This window comes from Cupressus sempervirens, chromosome 10 (genome assembly GCF_028749045.1).
Source record: "Cupressus sempervirens isolate cs-2001-9-10 chromosome 10, ASM2874904v1, whole genome shotgun sequence".
Classification (NCBI taxonomy): domain Eukaryota; kingdom Viridiplantae; phylum Streptophyta; class Pinopsida; order Cupressales; family Cupressaceae; genus Cupressus; species Cupressus sempervirens.
The window spans coordinates 233,171,961-233,196,133 of NC_143127.1; the positions used below are offsets into that span (position 1 = coordinate 233,171,961).

General features: G+C 36.0%; 1 protein-coding gene and 1 long non-coding RNA gene across 4 annotated transcripts in view; one reads left to right on the forward strand and one right to left on the reverse strand.

The window, feature by feature from the left end:
- LOC149533490 (uncharacterized) overlaps positions 1-20,852 on the forward strand; it is a 62,698-nt gene extending 41,846 nt beyond the window's left edge. Inside the window, exon 2 of the long non-coding RNA XR_016356797.1 lies at positions 20,228-20,852. This is a non-coding gene — a long non-coding RNA (uncharacterized LOC149533490). The remainder of the gene's footprint in view (positions 1-20,227) is intronic.
- The window catches only part of LOC149533489 (transmembrane emp24 domain-containing protein p24beta3-like), a 71,797-nt gene that overhangs the window by 46,035 nt on the left and 1,589 nt on the right, over positions 1-24,173 (reverse strand). The gene's annotated exons all lie outside the window — the stretch shown is intronic.

Consider the following 24,173-nt stretch of genomic DNA (forward strand, 5'->3'; position numbering starts at 1 on the left):
AACTTGGACATCTCACCGTTAGCAAAGTAGCGAGGCCCCTTGAAATTGCAGAGTCGGTGGGACCTTTGGTGACGTGGGATGATATTTAAGACTGCAATAAAATCTTGAAAGGCACCAACTATGCAAAGTTCCGTATTTCATCAATGCCCTTCTGGTCAGATCCTGAGCGTCAAATTGGGACGGAATCAACAGTCCTCGCTACTTCGCTTTGAAAAGTTGCATGCTCTTTAAGCTATGCGACATAGCGAATATGAATCAAAAGAATGCGTGCAATTTCCTCACCCTTGATTAAACATATGATCAACGGCCATCGTCTTCTCGCTATGAAGAGTTGCGAGGAAGATATCCATAGCGACATAGCGAATAGGGCCCACCACCTTCTTTCTGAGCAGACCCAGTAACATATCATCTGACCGATTCCGGATCAGATCGACGATTGTCGCTGCTTCGCTATGGCAAGGTGCTCGTTCTTTATGCATAACGAAATAGCGACGTGCTGACACGTGTCCTCAGTTGCCAGTGGAGCCGGATATAAGCGCCATCAAGGAAAGAGTTATGTACGTGGTAAGTTCTCATTGGGTGAATTGATTAACATGTCAAATACAACGCCTAATTGTTCTCTCCATATCACATGATTGTAGGATCTTTGAAAATTGACGGCGCAGCTTTAAACACAGAATGTGGTGCCACTCTCTGTATTAATTAGACATGAAAGCATCGTCCGTGGGAAAAAACAGAGTATAATACAGAGACATTTCATCAGTTTCACCTTACGCGAGCAAAGATTTTGAGCCATTCTTGTGCAGAAGCAATTACTGAAGGAAAGTGTGCCGAAGTCTGGTAGAATTTGCAAAATTGTCTGTTCGCGGAAAGATTGCAGAAATACAGAGGAAAACAGAGACGAAATTCAAGTAAGTACTACCATAATCTTCGTAGGCTTTTCAATTCTGTAAAAAATAGTCCAAGATGCCTCCGAAAAAGGGATTTTCAGGTCAAATAAACTATTTGGATAGAAATGTGCATGATGATTTGCTTGAGTTGCTTCCTGAGTCTACTGTAGAGACAGTGCAAGTTAAAAGGTTAACCTCTCTAAACCCTAGGCTAAGGATAGCTGATGGATTGTATGATAAGGGTAATTGGGTCCAGGATGCTCAAACTTCTCAAACTAGTTTGAGTTTGTTCAAAAAATGGTTTGCAGAGAGAAAATTATATGCCCCTCATGCCAATATATGGAATTTTGATCTTGGAAAGCTAGTTGTTCCCAGTGTGTTTATGGATTATGACCTTCTTGAAGCTGTAGCGAAAAGTTATGATCAGGCCACTAAGGTAGTGAAAAGAATGGATGGTGAGGTTTTAATTACCATCAGTCCAGAAGAAATTAGGGAAGTTTTCAGTCTGGGACCTCTCACTAGGTATCATGTGCCCATTGATTTGATAGAGTTAGAAAAAGAATATATGTCCAAAAGGGATGTAGTCAGACAAGGTGCACTGAAGGCCCACATAGGCAGAATTGGAAACCTACCAGCAATAACATCATCTTCTAAAGAACCTTTTAAGAAATCATGTTTTAATGCCAGGGCAGTAGAGATATATAGGACCCTGTGCAGAGTCTTCGGAGAGGGTGAAGAAGATTTTATTCCTGTGAGCTTCATGTATATGGTCACCCAAATCTCCTCTTTCGGTGTAGAAATAATTTTTGATTTTGCATCTTACCTGGCTAATGAGATTCACAATGGATTGGTGGGGATTGCAAAGGGCAAGGTGGAAAAGGTTTGGGGTCAGTACTCCCTATTGATGCATATGTTTCTATTTAAAGGGGTTACATATTTCGGTAAAGAAATGGTTTTAAATAGGGAACAAGAGGGGGAAGCACTACCAGTTCAGTTATGGAGTGCAGACATGACTGGGGAAGCAAAAAATGCTAGTTTTGTCAGATTTGATAGGCACTTTGCTTCTAAGTTAAGATGCCTCATATTGAGTGACAATCCCAGAATTCCTAAGGCACTAATGCACCTTGTTAGGCCTATGGACAGACCCCATAGTCTAAAAGTTTCACATAATTGGGGAGATATCATCCCATATCCAGTCTCAACTGTCATTAGGGTTTATGGATTCAAAGGGACACCCCATGTACTACCCTATCAGGTGCCTTTAAAGGTAGGAGTAGCTGAATTTTTATGGCAGTTGGGAGGAGTGGAGGAGACCTTTTTGCACAAAAGGGGAACAGGATCAATTTTTCCTACTTGCACTGTAGCCCACCAGTTTGTAATAACTAAAGAAGGGTGGATCTTCCTCTACAAGTTTTTGGATCAGTATAAGATGGCAGTATCTCATGCTTGTTTTTGTGACACAGAAGGTTTCTTTAATTCTGCTCTTAGACATAGGATCAAGCTTCGTCCAAGTCAGCATGAATTCTATTTCCCTGAAGATATAATAAGGAATGAATATTCTCTCCAGGAGCAAGAAACAAAGAAAGAGAAATGGAGAGTCTATTCAAAAGTTTTGGAGTTTATTAATTGTTTTGACAAAGATTACAGTCCTCTTAGTAATGCTGCAACTAATGCAGATAGAATAAATAAGCTCATGAGTACATTCTCGGAAATAATGGAGGTGATGAATGAGAAGAAACAACATTTTATTGATTCTTTTCCAGATAAAGCCAGAGAAGTTATGAGGAAATTGGGTTTCACCCCTAACATAGGGGCAGGTCCACTGGTTGTGCGAAAAAGGACAGGATATATTGTTATTCGAGATCAGATGCCCGTTGTAAACAAAGAAAAATAGATATTTGAATCTACTAGTACTGTCCTTGAAGAAAGACCCCCTGAACCTTCTCCCAAAAGAAGAAAAATAATAAGGGAAGAGGAATCCCATGATGAAGGTTACTCACCTTCCCAAACTCCACTGAGAATTGAGGAAGAGCAACTCACCAATGAGCAAATTGAACAAATGGGGTCACAAGGAGGATTTTTTGTTACTCAAGCAGAAATTGATGAAGGGAACCCCCAGGAGCCTCCTGTGCCGAGTTTTGAATTGACTGTAGCAGATTTCAGAGGAAGGGAATTAGACCCTGTTTTGGAACAAGCCAGTCAGCAATTTTTGTCTGATAATAGTTTTGTAAAATCTAGGGCTTTCCATCAGTTTGCATGGAGGGCAAATATGCACATTTTTGAACAAAGATGTAGGAATATGAAAACAGAGCATCCAAAAATGGATGAAGCCTCCATTCAGAATCAAATAAAGGAACAAATGATACAAGAGTTCCAGAATATAACCCCTGAAGAGGGTAGACAAATGGTGAAAGATGCAAATATTTTATTATTGCCCAATTGGGATATTGCTGATGCCCTAATTTTTAATTCTGTGTCAAATAATTTAGGATTACAGGATCCAGATAAAGAGGAATTCTTGGGAACAGCATTCAGTAATGATCAAGTTGCCCTTGTTATGTGGTCATTAAGAAGAGGATCCAAGACTACTCCATTACAGCCTGATGATTCAGGATTAACAGGGAGCATCATTGTGAGGAGGGTCGCAGATACTTCACATGTACAGGCAGCCCACATGAATGTGGATTATTCTAAATTTGCCTTGGCCACTGCAGAAAAAGAAGAAAAGGAAATGACTAATCTGCAGAGTAAGTATGAAATAGTGGTGGATGCCTACAATCAAGAAGTAAAAAGAAGAATTGAGCTGGAAAACAAGGTATCTCAATTGGAGAAGATACTTGGGAAAAGAAAGGTGGGAGAATCCAGTACACTTAGAATTGCATACCCTCTACAGTCATTTGTTGGATCAACCCCTATCATTGAAATACCTGACACCCTTGAAAGGCCCCAATTCCATACTGCAGAGGACTTTGAAGCAGAAAAAACCAAATTACATGAGTTGCAGATAGAATTTAGAAATCAACAGGAAGAAAAATTAAAGCAGGGTGTGGTATATTTGAGGGATAAAATACAATGGTCAACTTTTTATGATCAGTTGACAAGAATTGTAACCCTCATGGATGAGTTGAACAGAGATAGGGATAAACTGACTCTTCTTGCACAAAAATGGAGGGAGAGAAATAATGATATTACAATCATATGTATATCTGCAGTCCAAATGCCTTATCATCAAGTTGAGAAGATTTTTGATTTATTAAATAAGCCAGAGAATTTTGATGATGAAAGAGATTCTTTACAGAGAAGATTAACACTCTGTTTTTCCCAATATATGGCTGAAAAATTCACTTTATTTCCTTGTGCTTTAGAATCTATTGATACAATAAAGGAAAAGGAAAAGTGGAAAAGGGAGTTGGACGAGTTATTTAATGAATGAATAATAAACATCATGAGTGAGACTGGCCACTGGTTCTGGGCAAAGACAAATGAAGAGCTAGTAAAAATATAGTTATTTTATACTGCTATGAGAAAAGAATTTGATGATTTAGAAGAAAGTGCAAATTCTTTAATAAAGATACAAAGAGAAGCTCTAAGCTTTGATTGGCCAGATGATGATGCTTTTAATAAATGGAAAAATCAGTTTTTGGAACAGATGTCAAGAGACGATGAGGAGGAAGATGCAAAAGTAAAAGTTACCCTTGTAGTTAGTAATGAAGACATGGAAGATCCCCAGGTTAAAGTGAGTTTGCAGGTAACTGAAGATGATACATCACTTTCAGACCTCATGGCTATGTACTCCGAGGATGAAGAATGATTGTAAGATCAGATCATATTTCTTGTCTCAGCAACTGAGAAGCATAACAGAAAGGGACCCACCAAAGAATTGTTTGATGTAATAAGCCTTTCTGTTATTTTGTTCTTGTCTTTTTGACAGAAGTGTATGTGAGTGCCTTTTAAAAGGACACCTGTCTTTTGTCTTTAGCCTGAAGCTTGTTGCATCTCACACTATTTAAGTGAGATCCCAAGGCTAAAGAAGGGTCCGAATTCTATTTCTTCTAAGTATTATGCTTAGTCTGGTTTTTGGTCCAAATTTTGAAAGCAAGTTTGTAATGTATTTTTCTGCAAATTCTCTGAGAATACATGAATATAGAATGAGCTGTGTTTCTTTCTGAAGGTCATTCTGAGTCTATTGTAAAGGATATACCATTTTCAAAGGAAATGAATACAAACTATGAACTGTCCCCATATCAGTTCTTTCTGAATTTTGTCTCCTTTTAAATACTTAGCTACCTTGATGTTGTATGAGTAAAAGCTTGTGCAATTGAATGCAATCTAGTTAGGTTGTATATCCATTTACCATTGCTGTTAATTCAATGGATTAAATAAAGGCTTTGATGAATGTGATGAGATTCCTTAAGTATTGAAAAAGATTTTGAATGATAAGTCCTGATAAGAATTGCTGATAGAATTTGTTGTAAGGCAACAAATTAGATCTAAAAATTTGCTATAGACTCTGAACCCCAATGGATTAGGCACTGATCAAGTTATTTCAGCTGAAGGAAAAATATATTATAAATGGTTATTCAAATGCATCATCAAATCAAATTTTACTTTTATTTCCTGTAGATCTTCAAAGTTGGCCAGCACTTGTCTGCATGGAATGTTTTAGCTTCAGTTAGCCATTGTTGTTAAAAACATCTGCAGATCTATAGAAGAATTCTTGGCCATATCTGTTTTATGGGATGTGTTTACCAAGTTAGTAAGAATCATGTATATGTTTGAGGATCTTGAAATGAGAATCAAAATGAAACTAAGAATAATCCTCATACAGTTGTTCCAGTTTTGAACCATCCCTGGGTATACCCAGCCTGGTTTTGCAGAGCCAAAAGAGTAGAAAACCATCTGTGGTTTTGTTGAAGTTGGGTCCAAATACCTTACATATGCCATTGTTAATAAGAATAGGCTAGTCTTTAGATTGTGTATGCACTGTCATTTTGGTATTAAGCATTTTGTCGCTTAGTAGTTTTAGTACTTTTTAAAACACCAACACTCATTATGCTAGAAAGTGAGCCTAGCCCATCTTTATGCTCATAAGAAATAAAGTAGGTCTATCCCAAATATTGACGCTCATAATCTCTTTCAAGCCAAAAATGTAGACTTAACTCGTATGTTTCTACTCATAATCTATTTTGAGCCAAAATGTGGGCCTAATCCCAATCTTGCTGCTCACAATCCAATTTGCACCAAAAAGAGGGCTTCACCCTGTCTTTGTACTCACAATCCATTTTAAGCTAGAAGCGAGACTACACCCAGTCTTGTTGCTGATAATTTGATTTGAGTCTGAAAGTGGGCCTAGCCCCATCATTCGACTCTGACCATTTTTTAGCCAGAAAGTGAGTCTTACCGCTCTTGCTGCTCATGAACCATTTAGAGCTAGAAAGTGGGTCTAAGCCCACTTTGTTGATCCTGAGCCATTTAGAGCGGCCAAGCCTCATCTTGCTGGTCATAGGCCATTTAGAACCAAAAAGTGGGCTTAACCCCATCTTATTGCTCATGAGTAATTTAGACAAAAAAAGAAGGCCTAACACCATCTTACTACTCGTGGGCAATTTAGAGAAAAAAATGGGACCAACCACATCTTGCTGCTCAACAGCTGGCCATTTAGAGCCAAAAAGTGGGCCTAACTCTGCCTTTATGCTCCAATATTTCATGAATTTGCTCCAATATACTTCAAACATTTGTTGAATATTTCCCATAGATTTTTTTCAATATGTCTCAAACAAGTTTGAAACGTTGTTCATATTTCTCTACTCTAGGAATGTTCTAGATCTTCTCTTATATCCTTCAAGTGTCGCTTATGAAGGCCCTTTTGATTTCCTCTTAACCCTCTTTTACATCTGCTCTTGACTCTTAGATTGTGTGCTTCTCTTATAACTGTAACTTCACCATCCATAAAAGGATCCATATGTTGGAGATTGTAGCTGCGATAGAGATCTTTATCTCTACAAATATGGATATTATTATTGCTATGGTCACCATCAGCTAAAAAGGACATTTATGATAAATTGTAATATTAAATATAAAGACACATGTCATACAACACGCGTTGAGACATTAAAATATGAAGAGTTGCATTTGAAAATAAAGGGTTGTGTTTTGGAAATTAAAGAGACCCTCGGTTGTAATGTGAAGATTCTATCTATATGTTATATATATCGCTTCAAGTGAAAGACATAAGAACATTTTATGATCAATAAAAGTGATTTTTGTTGTGTGGCTGGGTTTTTCCCTTCAATTTCGGAAGGGTTTTCCCAAAGTAATTTTTGTGTCTCTAGTATCTATTATGGCTATTCCTTATTGTTGTTTTCATTTCTTTTCTAAAAAACTATCCAACATGGTATTGGAGCTAGGTTAGATAACAACAATATAGGAATTTGAAATTATAGATAGTTGTAAGTCAAATCTTTGTGTTCTTTTGTTGGTTTCCTGTGTTTGTGAAGTTTTGTGCTCTTATTTGTAATTACATGCAGTTTAAGTAGAGGAGTGAATCTCATTTGTACAAACATAAAGGAGAGGAAGAATTCCAAGTCAGTCTTTCGGGCATTCAAAGGATTCTTCCAAGACTTACAAGGGATGCTCTAGGCAATTTTTTTGAGAGAAAAGGTCGTTAGTTGCGATGGAGCCCAAAAATTTTTGCCTCCATTTGTGAGATTATGTTGGAGATTCATAATGGAATGGATCATTTATGTCTTGATGAAGCAACAATGTGTAAAGAAAACAAGTTATTAGTGTTAGACACTGAGTTCCAGATCAACCACCTATATGAATACCATACATGGAAAATGCATCAGGGACACTTATTTCACTGTCTTCAAAGTCTCAAGCAGATTCTGATTGTTCATATATTTGATGATTCTCCCAATGTCAAATTATTCAATGATCTTATTTAGCAGCAGTGTGGAAAGTCAGAATTTGCCTAATGTGATAAACCAGAATTATAAAAATCTGCAGATGCCTTTGGAGATCAAAGACAACACTTACTTCAAACTATTGATCCTGTGCTGGTAAAGATACAGTGGCAGAAGCCATGAAATGAAGTTCAAATAGTAACCATGAAGAGCCAACATATCACTTGGTTGACTGAGGAAATGGATCAATACAAAGCATAGGAGCAAGTATACACAAGTGAGAGTATGAGGTCATGGGGGTAGCAAGTTTTCAAAAACATGTACTTAATTATTTTTACTCTGCACCCATAATTGATGCAGATTATAGTCATACTGGGCAGATTCAATCATCATATCAGGTTCAGCAATGTGTATGACCTCTGTGTTAATTCTGGATTGTATTAGGGAGTGTATGAATTTCAATTATCGTTTTGAAGTGCCTAAGTGAAGAAGGTGTCAGCATTTTGCAAACTTTGGTGTGGCTGTTTGCGCCCATAAATTTGGTCTTGATTTGGAAACTTCTTTCAAAGTATCATATTTACACACAGATGTTTCCAAGACAGGTCACATACATTAAACAGGTCTATTGTTAATCATATGAAAGATACAGCAAAAAGAAATTGTTGAACATCTCCAAGCATCTAGTGTCCATGCAAGCAAGAAAGGCAGATTTACCATTCTCAGTAAATAGAAAAGAAGGCGTCATCAAGAAAACATTTTGCCAAAGAAAATAATGAGTAATGGATGTCATAAAAATGATGGATGGGAGACAATTTGTGTGAGGTACCTACAGACACTGAAGGAATGTTGAAGACAGGTTTGATTATTGGAAGCAAGTATTAAGGAGAGTGTGAGTTCCGGTTACTGAAGAATGATTGCCAAAGGGACTTTGCCACTAGTTTTTTGTAGAAGCCGCTGGAGTAAGTGTTCTTCACCAATCATTGCCTAGTAATTTATATCTGACCCATATTCTGTGTTTGGTGCAGGTTTATGAAATTCGAACGGATGAAGCCAACAGCATATTTATAAAAGCTCATAGGATAGTGCAGGATGCATCTAAGAAAGACGTTGAATTTGGAAGTCTTGAGGATACGAGTGCCCAATGACATGTTGGGGAAGCTGTTCATCATCTGGAGCAATTCCCAGGCATAGAAGCAAATATGGAGTCAATGATATTAATCGCAGTTACACACGGCAAGACATCTTGGTGTACAGAGTCCTGATAATGTTTTGGAGGCATGTGCAAGTTCGCTTGGAGGTTATTCTTGTTAACAGCAACAGACGCAGCCTCCAGGGGATTGTTCATTGTGGACAAACATGGGGATGAAACAAATATTTACATCCTTGGTGCCGCACGGGAGCTTATTCAATTCAAGGTCATTTTGTTCGGATAATTCCATTAAATTTAACAAGGCAAATATGTGTCTCTGATGGTTTTGAGTTATATTATGATTCATTGAAACAATTAAGCTCGCAACTTTATTAGCAAGCAGTTGTGATTAGGTGGCGTGAAGAGGCGTGTCAATTCATTTCATACCTTTTCACTTCTACATAAACCGTGGATGCTAGAGACGATGGAGAGACATATACAATTCCCTAAATTTTATATTCCCAAATATACTATATGCCATTTGATGTATTATATTATTTCATTGGCAAATGAATGGATTTTTGAACTAAGCTTGTGAATTCTGGATTATTGAATAAATATGTTTATATGCAATTCTGGAGTCAAATTGCATTGAATGGATCATCCGTAAGGAGTGTCTCCAGTGCAATTTTATTTCCAGCATGATCAATAAGGAATAAAATTTCAATTTGCATGAAGCTTTAGAGTTAAAATATTATATAATTTCATCCTTTATAATTATTATTTTAATTTTATAAGTAATTTATATGATAGATAAGTGGACAGAATCAATTATAGCATTTTAAAATCGAACATCATAGATATTGAAAAATATTTTATTGTTTCCGAATTTATGTTTGGTTTGTCTCTGAACCACGGGAGTTAAAATACATTTCAGATTGTTTTAAAATTGTGTCCATATATTTGATCTATCGCATCTTGATTACTAAATTGTTTATAATTAATGTGTAGAATTTTATAAAGTTGTACGTTTAAACTTATAATACTGACTCTATCGCTCTTTGGCACTGATCTTTATATTTTTCATAATTCGCAATCCATACACTGGCAATTATTTCATATCTTTCCTTTGGAAAATTAATATATTCATTTGTTGCATTCATCTATAATAATTACTTTTATTTAAAACAATCATATATTCATTTATTATTCTTAATTCATAATTTGTAAGTTTGATGTTTTCCATAATTCTTGCCATTTGGAAAACTTTCGTTGTATTCGTGTTCTAACCAATCTGCTTTAAGCATCTTGGATTTAAGGTTGTTGTCCAGGATTAGGTACACCCGCCTTGATTTTGCAGAGCCAAAAGCGCAGGGGATTTGGATCATATCAATCAATCCCATCAAGTTGGCCTTAACCGGTTGGATATACCAGCATCAAGCAGGCAAGGCTCGTAGAATTCCAATCTGCAGTTTTGGGAACCAACACAACAGATTGGCGACTCTACTAGGGAGAGTTGCTCGCAACAGGTGTTGTGAAGTTACCCAAAGTTTCAAATTTCGCAAATCAGAATCAATAGGTAGTTGTATCAGTTTTGTTCGCAAGCATACTCTGCTGAAAGTAAGAACCTGGAAGATCAAAAATCAATACATTCCTCGAAAGAGGTGGCAACTCTATTTAAAAGGATTTCAGTTGGTAGCTCTGCTAAGGGAGAGGACTCAGAAGGAAGTGATTTGATTATCTAACATGGAGAATATGTACTATAATCAGGAAGCAGATCTATGTTACACCATGAAGGAAGAATACAGACACTCCCTGGATGCGTTTTTCAATTTGGAAAGATATGAAGCCAAGACATTGGCACATTTGTTTATAAGGATGGTGAATATTTTTCAGGAAGTACCTTTAGACATCATGCCTTCACACAAGGAATTGATAAGAAAGTTTCGTGAGTTGGGAATCTCGCCAAAAGATCCCGATTTGATGCTTCTCTTCCAAATATTGGATGAAAGTTCAAATTATATATTTCCTTTGGATGCATATTTGAATTTAGAAAAGCAAGAAGATGAATCTGCAGCACAATTCTTCATGAGAATGTTTAATGCTTATCAAGAAATGCCTTCAAAATACAGACCTCCATCATCTGATCTTCTCTACAAGATGTGGGAATTAGGCCTCTTATATTATCATCAGTTTCTTAACTTTCTCAAACTTATGGATAATGAACTAGTTGCAGAGGAAAATGATTGCAGAACTGAAGTAACATATGAGTCAAGTGAAATTTTGGATTTAAATGGAGATGAAAATTTTGAATGTTCTAAAGGAGAATCAGCCCATGATGATACTTATATGCCTACAGGTGACAGTGAATGTGAAAATGAGGAAGAGGGTTCTCCAAGTGTGAAGGAGATTTCAGCCTTGTTAGATCTGGAATATCAGAAACATATTGAAAGAAATGGTCTGAATTTTTTCTCAAGTCACCATGGAGAGCAAGGCGATGGATCAGTGCATTCTCAAGAGCTATTAGAAGAAAGAGATGATCATTCTGAGGAATCATATAGTGAGGATGAAGTAGAACATCATATGGTGTATGAGCAAGAGGAAATTTTAGAAGATAATGTTGATGAAGATATTAGCCTTGTTGAAAAAACATTTGCTGATCCGGACGAAAGCTCTCATGATAGTATGGCTGAATTCTCTATATTCTTGAACCCATTGTTCGAAGTATTAGTAATAGAAGATAAGTCTGAATTTTCTATGTTCTCGAATCCTTTATTTGATGAAGATTTTCCATGTAGCCAAACCCATCAGCATCATGACAAAAATAGCAAGCCTAATAAAGTTGATGAAACTCATGATACGCATTCAAAAGGTGAGACTTTTTTCAATTCATCCTATGAGCAGCAATTGTATCAAACATGTGAAGTTGTTATGGAATCAAGGCGTAATCAGGAGAGTATGTTGGAGAATAGTTCTAAAAATTATCCAAGTATCCTATCTGATCAGATTATTGATGAAAAGAAAGTAATACCCTATGAATGTGTGCCATCTTTGAAAACTCCTTGTAATGCAAAGCATCTTGAAGATGGGGCAGATTGTGTGCAAAAGGAAAATCGAAGAAAGGAAACTCATTTTGATGTAGGTATGATTGATCAGATGCATAGGAATCTCCTATCCAGCAAAGACTGGACAGCACATGATGATTTCTTGAAGGCTAAACAAGAATTGGATACCAAAGATGATATTGACGAAGAAGAAATAGAAATACCGTAATCAGCAACTTCAAAGTGTTACATAATCATAACTATGTTTGAGAGAGGGAAGAAGTAGTGTTCAATTTTTGGGGGGAGGCTGGGGCCACCCAATTTCACCTTGCATCATGTTAAGCATGGATGCTCGGTCTGCTCATCCAGAGATAGTTGGAATCTCATTATGCCCGCAAGGAGCATATGTCCCCAACAAGAGCCACTAATGGAGCCCAAATTTTTGGGCCTCCATTTGAGCATTTTCATATTCTTTGTACTTGAATTAATGTTATATGTCTTCATAGATTTGTTTTCATCAGTCTACCATGAAGATGGAACTAGCAATCACTCCAGATTTTCAATGGGATGAAAAAATTCATGGATAAATTGAGCTTTTCTAGATTATGATGGAAGACAATGAAGAGAAATATCCACCTCCAACAGAATTACTAGATTCGCAGCCACTTCCTCTATCTACATTAAAAGACCTTTCATATGAAGCTTTGCATCAGCAATTCAGGCACTTCAATCCTATTTATATATAGAAATTATGCTGACAAGATAAAGCTTCATCGTGATTATTGAAGACACATCCAATCATCCTGTACATTCATAGTGTTGAGAATTTCATATATTGGTTTATGTACAGAAATGACGTAGCTGATCAAGATGAATGGGCAAGGTGGTTATCTTGTGAACATGTATTACACACATATGAGATGATCTGATGATTGAAAATCAAAAATCACATACTCCAAACTTATTTTAGAAAACAAACACATTGAAAGCTGGAATGGTTGCACATCTGTAGTGACTTTGGAAGTTCATGTTATGCGTATTATATCATTATCTAAGTCAGACTTTCCCAAGCAACAATAAGTAGAGACTTAAAAACCAGATACATCATGTGCATACGCAAACAATGAACACCTGTTGGAGATGATTGTAGCGATAATGAATGTAAGACTAGATGTGATAAATTGTGACATAAAGATAAAAATGCAGAGATGACTAATACACCTAGATGGAGTCTAGGCGTGAAGATATCTTGATACATAACGGCAACAAATAGAGAAAGAATGGATGGGAGAGCTTGCAACCATATGTGTCCTTAGCCGTTTGCCATGCATTCAAGGTTTTGATAAATGACTCATGCAAACTCAGAATCGTGCCCTCCATTAGTGGGAAAATCTTTGTCGATGTGCACTTGGAGGTTAAAGGAACCTACACGATGATTATGATCTATCCCTTACAAGAAGGATATACGATATCACCCAGAGGATATAATTGGGAGTCTCGTGTAGCAAGAAAGCGGCATAGAAGGAATATGACGAACAGTATCCACTCGTTCTTTGGATTTTCCGATGACTTGAGAATTGTTACCAATTTAGTATCTACGCAAAAAATATTTGGAGATTGTCTTCTACATATGGTAACGGCATGAGAAGAGAAATATTCAGGAAAGAATTCAAGAGTTAATCGATGACAATATCAAAACATAAGTCAAAGTATAATGTTTGAAAATGGATGCATTTATCAATTATTTTAAGAAACATAATTAATATTAAAGGAGATGTGATCTACTTTTGAAGAGAGACGACATTTAGTTTTAAAAGGTCACATTCCTTTGGTATTTATGATATAAAAAGTGTATCATTTGAAAATACAAGATATAAGATACATTCAGATTCACATTCATATTCTCAGGCGAAAGTATTTTATATTTATTATTGTATGGAGGGATAAGGAGCAACATTATGACTTTGTAATATAAATTCTATTATTTTATTTTTATAATAAAATAAAATGTCTTTTGTTTATTACTAAATGGCATGGAGATTTAAACTGTAGATGAATCATCCTTTGTAATTATTTTTGGAATTCTATATACAATTTTAATGTTGGATAAGTGAACACAGTCATTTAGCATCTTCAATAGGATCATCATAGATATAGTGAAATATATAATTGTTTTTGTATCTGTGTCCAGTTTATCTCCCTACCAGAGGAGCTAAAGTTCAATCAGGACTAATTTAAGATTTCGTATATATTTGAGCTGTTGCATCTTGATTATTTAATTGTTGGCAGTAAAGTGTGTAAAACATTATAAAGTTGTACATGAAAATTTACTGAAGTTGACTCTATTTCCCAGATAAGCAAAGGCACTGGTCTTTTTATTATTGAAGTCAAAAAATCTATAACTTCCTTCCTACAAACATCAAATCCATTATTAACAAACCTTATACAAAACATCAACCATTATCTAGCATCCAGTTTCAGTTTCATCGAGTTCAAGGACCTTGCCAGTTGGAGAACTCCAGAAGTTTAAATTCACTATAGAAAAGCCTTGAACCAACAGTTAGCATTTGAGGTGAAGGTTTACCCGCCTAGGTGTAGCGAAGCCTGAAGTGCAAGGGAATCAAGAAGTATTTCCACTCGTTGGCCAGAACTAATTGAGAAGTCCTATCGAAGAAGTGGTTTTGGAAACCAACAAGTTGTCCATTATTGTTTGGGGCAAATTTTAGATTTGTTTCATCTAAGCTTGAAGAACGATTATGGGAGCATATAAGAAATCCCAACCGTCCTCCATTCTAGCAAATCCCTATATATTCTGACAAATTATAGCGTTAAATGGAAGCAGTATAGATCCAAGTGGATTCTTCAGAGCAAGAAAAGCCTTCTTGTCATGTCACGCCAGATCCAAGCTCGGTTGAGGTCACCAAAATAGATCTCCAGCTTAGACAAATGGGAAAGAAACCTTTTTTTCTTTGGAGTTGATCGCTCGACCACACTAACAGTGATTTCTAAATCATGCTTGGATGCAATGGCAAATTGTGGGGAGAGATTGTTTGCCAAAATAACAACATAAGTAAGAGAAGCGAGGCAAAAGCTCTAGTATCGCACGACACTATGAACATGTCTTTGTCCAGCTCGTATCAAATTTATCCTTCTGTGGCAATTAGTGTATTCATCACATGTTTGGTATCAGTTCTAACACGTTCTCCCCATGCTTTGGTAACAATTCTTCCTTGGTATATGACACGATCTCTCCATATTTTTTGTAGTGCACCACCATGCTATCTTTCTTCCATTTTTATTACATAAAATCATTTTGATATTTTGGTTCTTGTCCTCTTTTTGCGTCAATCTTTATCTTCATGATCGTTGTTTTTTGCACAGAACCTATCAAAAGTATTTATTATCGAAGGAGCTCTCCTACAAATTTTGGCTAGACATTGAGTTTCAACTATTGTTCCCGAGCTATACAATATTTTGGAAGAATTTTTCCACATCAATTTTCTGTGCGATTGTTTGTATTGATGAAAAGCGTCCAGGTTTCTTCTCCCTTTTGCCACCACAAGATTATGACATTAATGATGCACATGTGCCTCACCTAAATTGGTTGTTTGATCGATAGTTGACTGCCAATTCATGCAATGATTTCAAGTTTTGCATTTTTGTTCAAAAGTTGTTGTAAATACTCGTGAGCCAGTGAAGTGAATGGTGACACTTCTTTAATATTGGGGAGAAAAGAAGAGATTAGTGCATTTGTGAGCCTATACGATACTCGTGATTGCTAGGAAGAGCGATGGGATTATTGTAACATTGTCGCATGACAACTAGGCATGTGGAGAAGTTAAATAGAGAAACTGACGTGCGTAGTGATATTTACCTTGGTCAAGGGGAAAGATGAGCTTGTAAGCCATGTCAAGTATTGCTCAAGGAGGAAAGGTGAAGGCAAGTATGTGTTGGGAGCAAGTTGTGGAGAAAACCCAATCATCTCCAGCTAAGTCATCAATGGAAAAAAGACAAATAAACTGAAGCAAAGGGTGTTGTATATTCGGAAAAACTTCTCTCTGTATCAGCTGTGATACAGGAGTCATTATTGAGTATTTTTGTGCATCACATGTGAAACATATGCAAAACTCTAGAGTGCAGATTGCTAGAGATAAGTATTGCATGATTATTATTTTTTTAACTGAAATAGTATGCAATTTGCTTTGGTCTCTCTAATAGGATGATCTTATGAGTTACTTTATATCTCTTGGTTGCAGAGATAAAGGATGCAACAAGAAGAAATGAGCATATTGCGTTGATGATTCATATTTGCATCCAAAGGGAGCTTTTGATTATGAGAAAGATGTTTAGCCTCAAAGGGAAGTTACATCACTATCTTTTGTGTCAATCAGGGTCATCCTTGCCAAGAAGGAGTCTTTGTTGAGGGGGTATTTCAATCGTTGTATGCATGTTGTTAATGAGTTTCCTTATATGTGATAAGTTATTGATATTCTAGGATATTGAGACTCTTGATGGAAATAAATTGTCAATTGTGATTTATTTTCTTGCTAGATTTTGAGACTTTTGTTGGAAAAGAGTTTTAGCTACGATTTCCTTTATTGTAGATTTTGTGACTCTTGTTAGGAAAGTGTTGCAGCCATGATCTTATGAGTTATTATTCATGTGAAATTAATAATAAGTTGTAAGGACAAACTGATAACTCTTTCACTTATGAGAGATTCATAGTGAACATCATGTAGAGATAGTCCATGATGTCAACACATTGAGAGATTCCGTGATAGGAGTTGGAAATCATGTTTAGAGTGTCCAAGTTTGCATCACGTTGAGATAGTCTGTGATAAAATGTTGGTTGTAAAACTTACTAACTTGTCATGTTGAGAGATTCCATGACAACATCACATTGAGAGAGTCCATGATGAAATCTGCTTGTGATTCTTCAGATTGGTCATATTGAGATTCCATGAAAGCATCACATTGAGTGAATACATGATGAAAGTTGATTGTGATTTTTGCAAGTTTGTCATGTTAAGAGATTCCATGACAGCATCACATTGAGTGAGTCTATGATGAAAGATAAATGTGATTTTTGCAATTTTTTCATGTTGATTGATTCCATGAACTATGTTTTGGATCTATGTGACCATGATTTATCATTGACATTTTTGGTTGCAGCCTTGTGTGACTGTGCAGCCAAAGATCTCTCTCGCTAAGAGGGAGTGTTGGAGATTGTAGCTGTGATTGAGATTTTTATCTCTGGAAATATGGATGTTATTATTGTTATGGTCACCTTCAGCAAAAAAGGACATTTATGATAAATTATAATATTAAATATAAAGACATGTGTAATACAATATGCATAGAAGCATGGAAATACAAAGAGTTGTATTTGAAAATAAAGTGTTACGTTTTGAAAATTGAAGAGATCCTTAGTTGTAATGTGAAGACTCTCTCTCTCTCTCTCTCTCTCTCTCTCTCTCTCTCTCTCTCTATATATATATATATATATATCACTTCAAGCGAAGGGCATTGTACACTTGAACATTTTATGATAAATAAAAGTGATTTTTGTTGCAGTTGGCTTTTTCCCTTTAATTTTGGAAGGGTTTTCCCAGGGCAATTTTTGTGTATCTATAGTATCTATTTTGGCTATTCCTTATTGTTGTTTTCATTTATTTTATGGGCAACTATCCAACACCATATACTTCAACAATGCTATGAACTTACTACAACTACAACGGCGGCAAGGCCCGCCATATCACACAATGAAGGCAATTAGTTTAGATTACTGCCTTGAATATCTTGATACCTTGAAGATGCAAATGCAACAATAGTTCCTTATACTTGGACTCACAACATTTGTTCTTACTTTTCATGAATGAGGACATAACTATCTTCGTACTCATACAGGCTACTACCTTTCGGTGTCAACAGTATTATACACATCAATAACTTGACCTTCAAATGGGTATGAAGAGTACCTCTATCCAACTATCCTCTTCTCAACCTTTGTTTATTGTACTCTTGACATTGCATGAGGGTTTTGTCTTCCTAACTGTTTTAGTTTGCATTTCACTCTTGTAAACCTTTCTCCATATGCTCTCCAATGTCTTTATATCTCTTCTAATTGTACTTCAATAATCCACAGTTAACTTAGGTTTATAGAGCACTTACAGCACCCTCATAACTATTTGACATCCTTGTGACTGTGCTCTAAATCCTGCTATCCATCATCTTATCTTTACCCTGCAAGCTAGCAAGATCAAAGCTCTGATACCAACCGTAATGTCCCCTTGGGATTACACTAAATACTACCTTGCAGTTTGCTGTTATGATTTAAGCAAATCTGACTTTATGCTGACTCCTTCTTTGGATGCTTGTCGCTGTTGGATGAAAGCTTATGCCAATTAGGTTGATGTGTATGCTTGATTTTGGAATAAATGCTTGATTTCATTGAATGATAATTCATTCCTTATACATTGTTGATGAAAAGGTCATCACATTTCATAGAATTGAGTCACTACTTTTAATTGCTGCCTTTGTGATTAATATATTATTCCCAAATTGATCTCCCTCAGATGTTCTCAAAAGAAAGCTTCTCCCCAAATTGAGTCACAACCTTTCAGACTTACCACCCTTTGAAAGAGTCATTCATTTCTTCTTCCATTAATCCATCCTTAATTCATATACTCCTTTCCTCCTTTCTCCCTATTAAATGAACTCTTATCTCCTTTGTATCTCATGTTTAAGGGACTCGCAACTTTCATTTCATGCCTTTTGACCATTCATTAAACTTAACTAAATTTTAATTATATTGAGTTTTATTTTTATTCTTTTATATTTTAACTTACCATTTTATTTATTAATGAATTCCATTTCAACAAGGGAGAATTTCAAAGAATTATTAGAGGCAAGTACAGCATTGATTGTGGTGAGTGGTATGTCGATGAAAGATGCAACCATGGGGGTCTGCATTTTGAATAATATATTGTTGGCAATTAACCACCAAGTTCAGGACCTTTGGATGGAGAAGGTGGCAAGGAGGTCATTTTAAAACCACGCACAAGAATATATGAATAGCAACAAGCCACTTATATATGAAATGACAAATCTTATAATAAATTTGTTAGGTAGTGAACAAATAGATAGAGAAGAAAGCCAAAAAAACTAAAGAATGCATTTTAGGATCTCTTCTGGTAACTTGCAACAACATGGGTAAGTTTGAGGAAAGCACTATTAAGGCTCAACACATCAGAGAGATAAAAGTATAGACATGATGTAACTCATAATCTGGCATTAATTAAAAGAGTACTTGGCAGAAAGCTCTGAAATGGTAAGAAGATGACTCTGAAAACATGTCTCTGTTTAAGTTTTTCTTTTCAAAGTGTGTTTAGCCTTTACTCCAATGACCATGGAAAACTTGATATCTGCACTGAATAAGATCTCCAATTTTAAGAGTTTATTTCTGTATTCAGTTTGACTCTGTATTTGATTACTTTTACCATTATCATAAACTAACAATGCCACCATACTGGTGACCAGATCATGTTTCTAACAAATTTAATAATGTTTTTGCACCACGTGGTGTTTTCACAGCTCAAGTTTCGTACATCAATTTGACATTATTCATATTATTATGAGTTTACACCAGCTGATAGTAAAGTTGGTTTATTGATCTGATTTTGGCAAAGGTGTTGGCATTTGTTTAAGGAGATACTCATATCATTTCTATCCTTACTATTTTCAAATGGTGGCTATGGGCTGATTTTGCATGTGTGACTTTAAATCGTCATTAATAAGCTCCTGATTATGATTTAAATTCTGCTTTGCTGACTTGGTTATATTGCCACTATTTCTATCATTTGGCAGCCCTAATTTTTTTGTCTAAATTTAGCGCCATCACAAATAATGATGTGCTTACAACATTGGCCATCCGACAATTCTAATTTCCTGCATAACTTTATGTTTGGCAACAATGTTGGGATTTGTTATATGACAGTTTGTTATTATGGTGACTATGGGGAAGATTTGGTATATGTGGATCATTGTATTCATTTAATGATTTGAAGATTTTTTATCTGAATTCTGCCTTGCTCGCTACTCCCACTTTGTTTAATGATGTCACCAGTACTTTCTTGCACATGTTTTAGTCCATGCTTTTTTCTTCATATTCTTCATATTTCAAAGACAATTTCTACACTGATCTTGATCTTTGTTCTTGGAAGGTTTTTCACAATGGCAGGTGCATCTTCTTTTTTGCAGGTGTTACTAGTTTATGAATGTTCTCAATGGAATTTTGGCCTTATAACTATAGAGTTAGGCTGCAGGTGCTTGAAGAGAAGCAACCTTTTGAAGGCCACATTACTAACAAAAAATTGGGCAACAGATGATATGGATATGGACTAATTGTGGTAATCATGTTCAATGTGTGAGCACGTGTATTTTAATGCTTTACTGCTCGCACAGTTTTGACCTGTCTGAGGAAGTGGTGACTTCTGTTTCACTTACCCTCGAGTTCTGGAAGCTGTTATGGGATATACTTGGCAATTTTGGTGCCAGTAAATCTACTTACCCATTTCCTACCCTTCTCCGTGGAGTATGTAATATGGTGCTATGGCAGTTTCTTGATGATCAGTTGCAATTTTGTTATGTATTGTAAGGTCTATTGTCAAGACCAATGTACACAGCCCACTGGGCTATTTTGATGTATGGGGTAGTGTTTAGGGCCTAGGTTGTGGGGTTTTTATGCCATTCATGGACCATTTCATTATATGGGTTCTGTTTAGGATAGTGGGTTTTTGGGGACTTTTTGACTATGCATAGGTTCAAAATGCTTATTGTATTTTTATGGGCAAAAAAATGAAGATATTCTTATTGGTTCTTTTCTCCGGGAGCCTTTTTTGAACTAGTTTAATATAAGATAAATATTAAAGTTTCGCCAAAAAAAAACAATGCTGCCATACTATTAGAATATTATTATGTTTCTTTAATGGTTAGTGGCAAAGTTAGCAGCAAGCTCTTGACTCTTTTTGCAAAGCATTCTGAAGAAGGCGGTACCCTTCTCCTAAGTTGCCGGTTCGGGTTTGGTTCCAAGTTCAAAGTTTGAGAACCGTTTCGCAAGCTGGACAAAATTTTGGAAAGGGGTTTGGGTTTGTTTGGGTTCGTTAGTACAAAAACATGTAAAAATTATAAAATATATATACACACACACGTTTTTATGAAGCATGAATTAAAATTAGAATGTAGCATAGTAGCATAAACACATTTAAACAACAAAAACTTTAAAACACCATAAACAGTAACATGTCATAGTGATCATACCTTCATATAGTAACATAGTTCTATCAACTTCAACATCAAAGCTTCAAAACATTTAAAATATCAAGTTCAAGTATCATTGTTTCACGTTTATTATTTAACTAATGGAATGAAAATCTATTAATATTCTTAGTTCTAAGTTCTTCAATCTCCATCTTTCTTCTTCTTCTTCATCTTCTTCTTCTTTGCCTCCAGTATTACTTGCACTAAGGCCAATGGGTTCAGCAGCAAAATTAACAATGGTATTGATATCAAAGTCATCAAAATCATCAATTGTAAGCTGAGCAGTGGAAGCACCAAGTCAGCAATCTCTACACCTACATCCCACTTCTTTGTCTCCCCTTCTTTGTATTCTTGACTCTTGTGCGAAAGAAGGCGCAACTTGTTATGCACAAATACCAAGTTCTCTGCTTTTTTTTTATTGCAACCTATTGCACTTCATTAAGTGGATGAAAGAATAAGTGCTCCAATTTCTTTCTGATGCAGAAGAACTAGCAACTTATAAAGACAACATAGGGTAAGCAATTAAGAAAAAATTAATTCAATCTTATTAAAAAATTAAAATCACTCTCTAGTCATGATTCTTTTGAAGATAAAGTGAGTTAATTTTTTTAAAATAAAATTTATTTGTGATTTAACTTTGATTGCAAGGGGTTGCAATGTTTAGAGTTTTTGGCCATGGAGGTACCACCAACCATGAGCATCCTTCTTGAACCAATGACGAAGAGCATTATTACTTAGACCTCTAGCATTGACAAACTCTATAAACTCATCCATAATTACATCTCTCATATCATCATCAGGAAATATTCTTCTAAATGTTCCCTGGTACCTATCAAATACTTCCATATCTCTATATGGTGGCAACCTTCCTGGTAGATCACAATATTGTGAACTATAGTATTTGGGGGTCAACGCATAAGCAAGCAAATGTAATGGAGTGGTCATTTTGTTCCATCTTTCATTAATTATTTTTTGCACTTGTTTGAAAAAGGTCTCTTGTGGATCTTGCTCCTTCTCAATCATTGAGTCTATGCCATCATAGATCTCTCCAAGGCAAGGCCTATCCATGTCGGTGTACCTAAGCATGTTCATAATGGGCTCGGTGCTCTTAAGGAGATATTCCACATGTTCCCACCATGACTCAGCCAATAGTCTATCCTTTATTTTGTTTGCCCTTTCCGTGCTCTTTTGCTTCCATACACCCCAATTGTGGCTAATTACCATACCTTGAAGTGCATCTTTCACTTGCACAAGTCTTCTTAAGACAATTATATGTGATGCAAAATGGGTCTCAGCAACTTGTGACATAAATTAGAGCAAAAAACAACTATTAGATACATATTTTAGAAAAATATACACATTGGCAATTGCACAAATAAAATATAAAATCCAAAAAATGTCAAATATTAAAAATTCAATTACTAACTTGAGTTCAAGTTCATTTACGTTCGATAGCTCCAATTTTGAGTAGTTCCTGAAAAGAGATTGAGTCATGTGGTGGTTTTTGACAAACATTTGTATGTCCTTAGCCTCTTCATATACTGTTTGATCCACTCAATTTGGTTCCCAATCTTTTATAGCATAAGATTGAGTGGATGGACTGCACAAGGTGCCCAAAAGATATGTTGATATCATGATTCAACCAACACACCTGCTGCTCTACAATTCTCTGTGTTGTTCGTTATGACTTGGACAATGTTTCTTGCACCCACTTGTTCAATGGCCCCAATTAGGATATCAGCAATAAACAGCCCATCTTATACTTTTCCCTCACAATCCACCGCTTTCAAAAACATTGCCCCTTTAGGGGACACCGCAAGGACATTGATCGAGGGACGGTTCTTGGAATGCTTCCAGCCATCTAAAACAATTGTCACCCCTGTCTCAACCCATGAGTCCCTTATGGGCCTCAATTGATTTTCAATCTATTGGACTTCGTCATCCAACAAGGTGGTGCGCACTTTCTCATACCCGGAGCCACAATACCTTTTTGGAGCTTCATTGGCACCCCTCAACATGTCCTTCCAAAATGGAGAGCGGACAACATTAAAGGACAACCTATTTGCATACAAGCATCTTCCCACCTTAATGTTAGCAATTTCCCAGCCCTTATTTTGAAAAGCAGTTTCTAGTGGCCCCTTTTTTTTGTGTACAACAAGGACAAATTCAGTGTCAATATCTGCTACGGTACTAAAGAAGGGGCGGTCTTGTACTATAACATCTAAGGGGGGCTGCATTCCCTTTGCTCTTTTACTTTTATTGCTACTGAGTTCTATTGCCTTACGTCCTTTTCTCTCTTTTGTTGCCTCATGCTCTTCAATATATTTTAACATAGTTTGATTTGGTATATGGATACCTTTTTTGCCAAGGCATTTCTTGACTACTCTTCCAGTGTAACCACATAAATGACCTACCACATGATAATAAGAACTATTTCTTTCTACACCACATCCCCGACATCTCCAATGGAATGCAACACCTCCTGAAAGGGGTTTTATAATGTCTACATACTTCCATAGAGGAGAATCAAAGTTGGGTTCCATTCTTTATTTGGTGTTGCCTATTGATGAAGAGGTAGATGACATTGGCAAAAAATTAGATACATGTTCATAATTTATATGCAAGAAAATGACAAATTTTGGAATAATGGAAAAGATTAAAGGACATATGAAGATTGAAAGAGAAATGGGAAAATGAAAAAACTAGAACAAAAACAATAGCAAATGAAATAAGATCTTACCTTTTCCAGCCATTGCAAGCTGTATGAATGATGCACAAACACTTAAAGAACACCAACAAATCAACCTTCAAACTCCTTATATAATCGGATGTTTGCTCAAAAACTTATGTGCTCTCCCTTAAGACAAAATAAACTGTTTAGAAACAT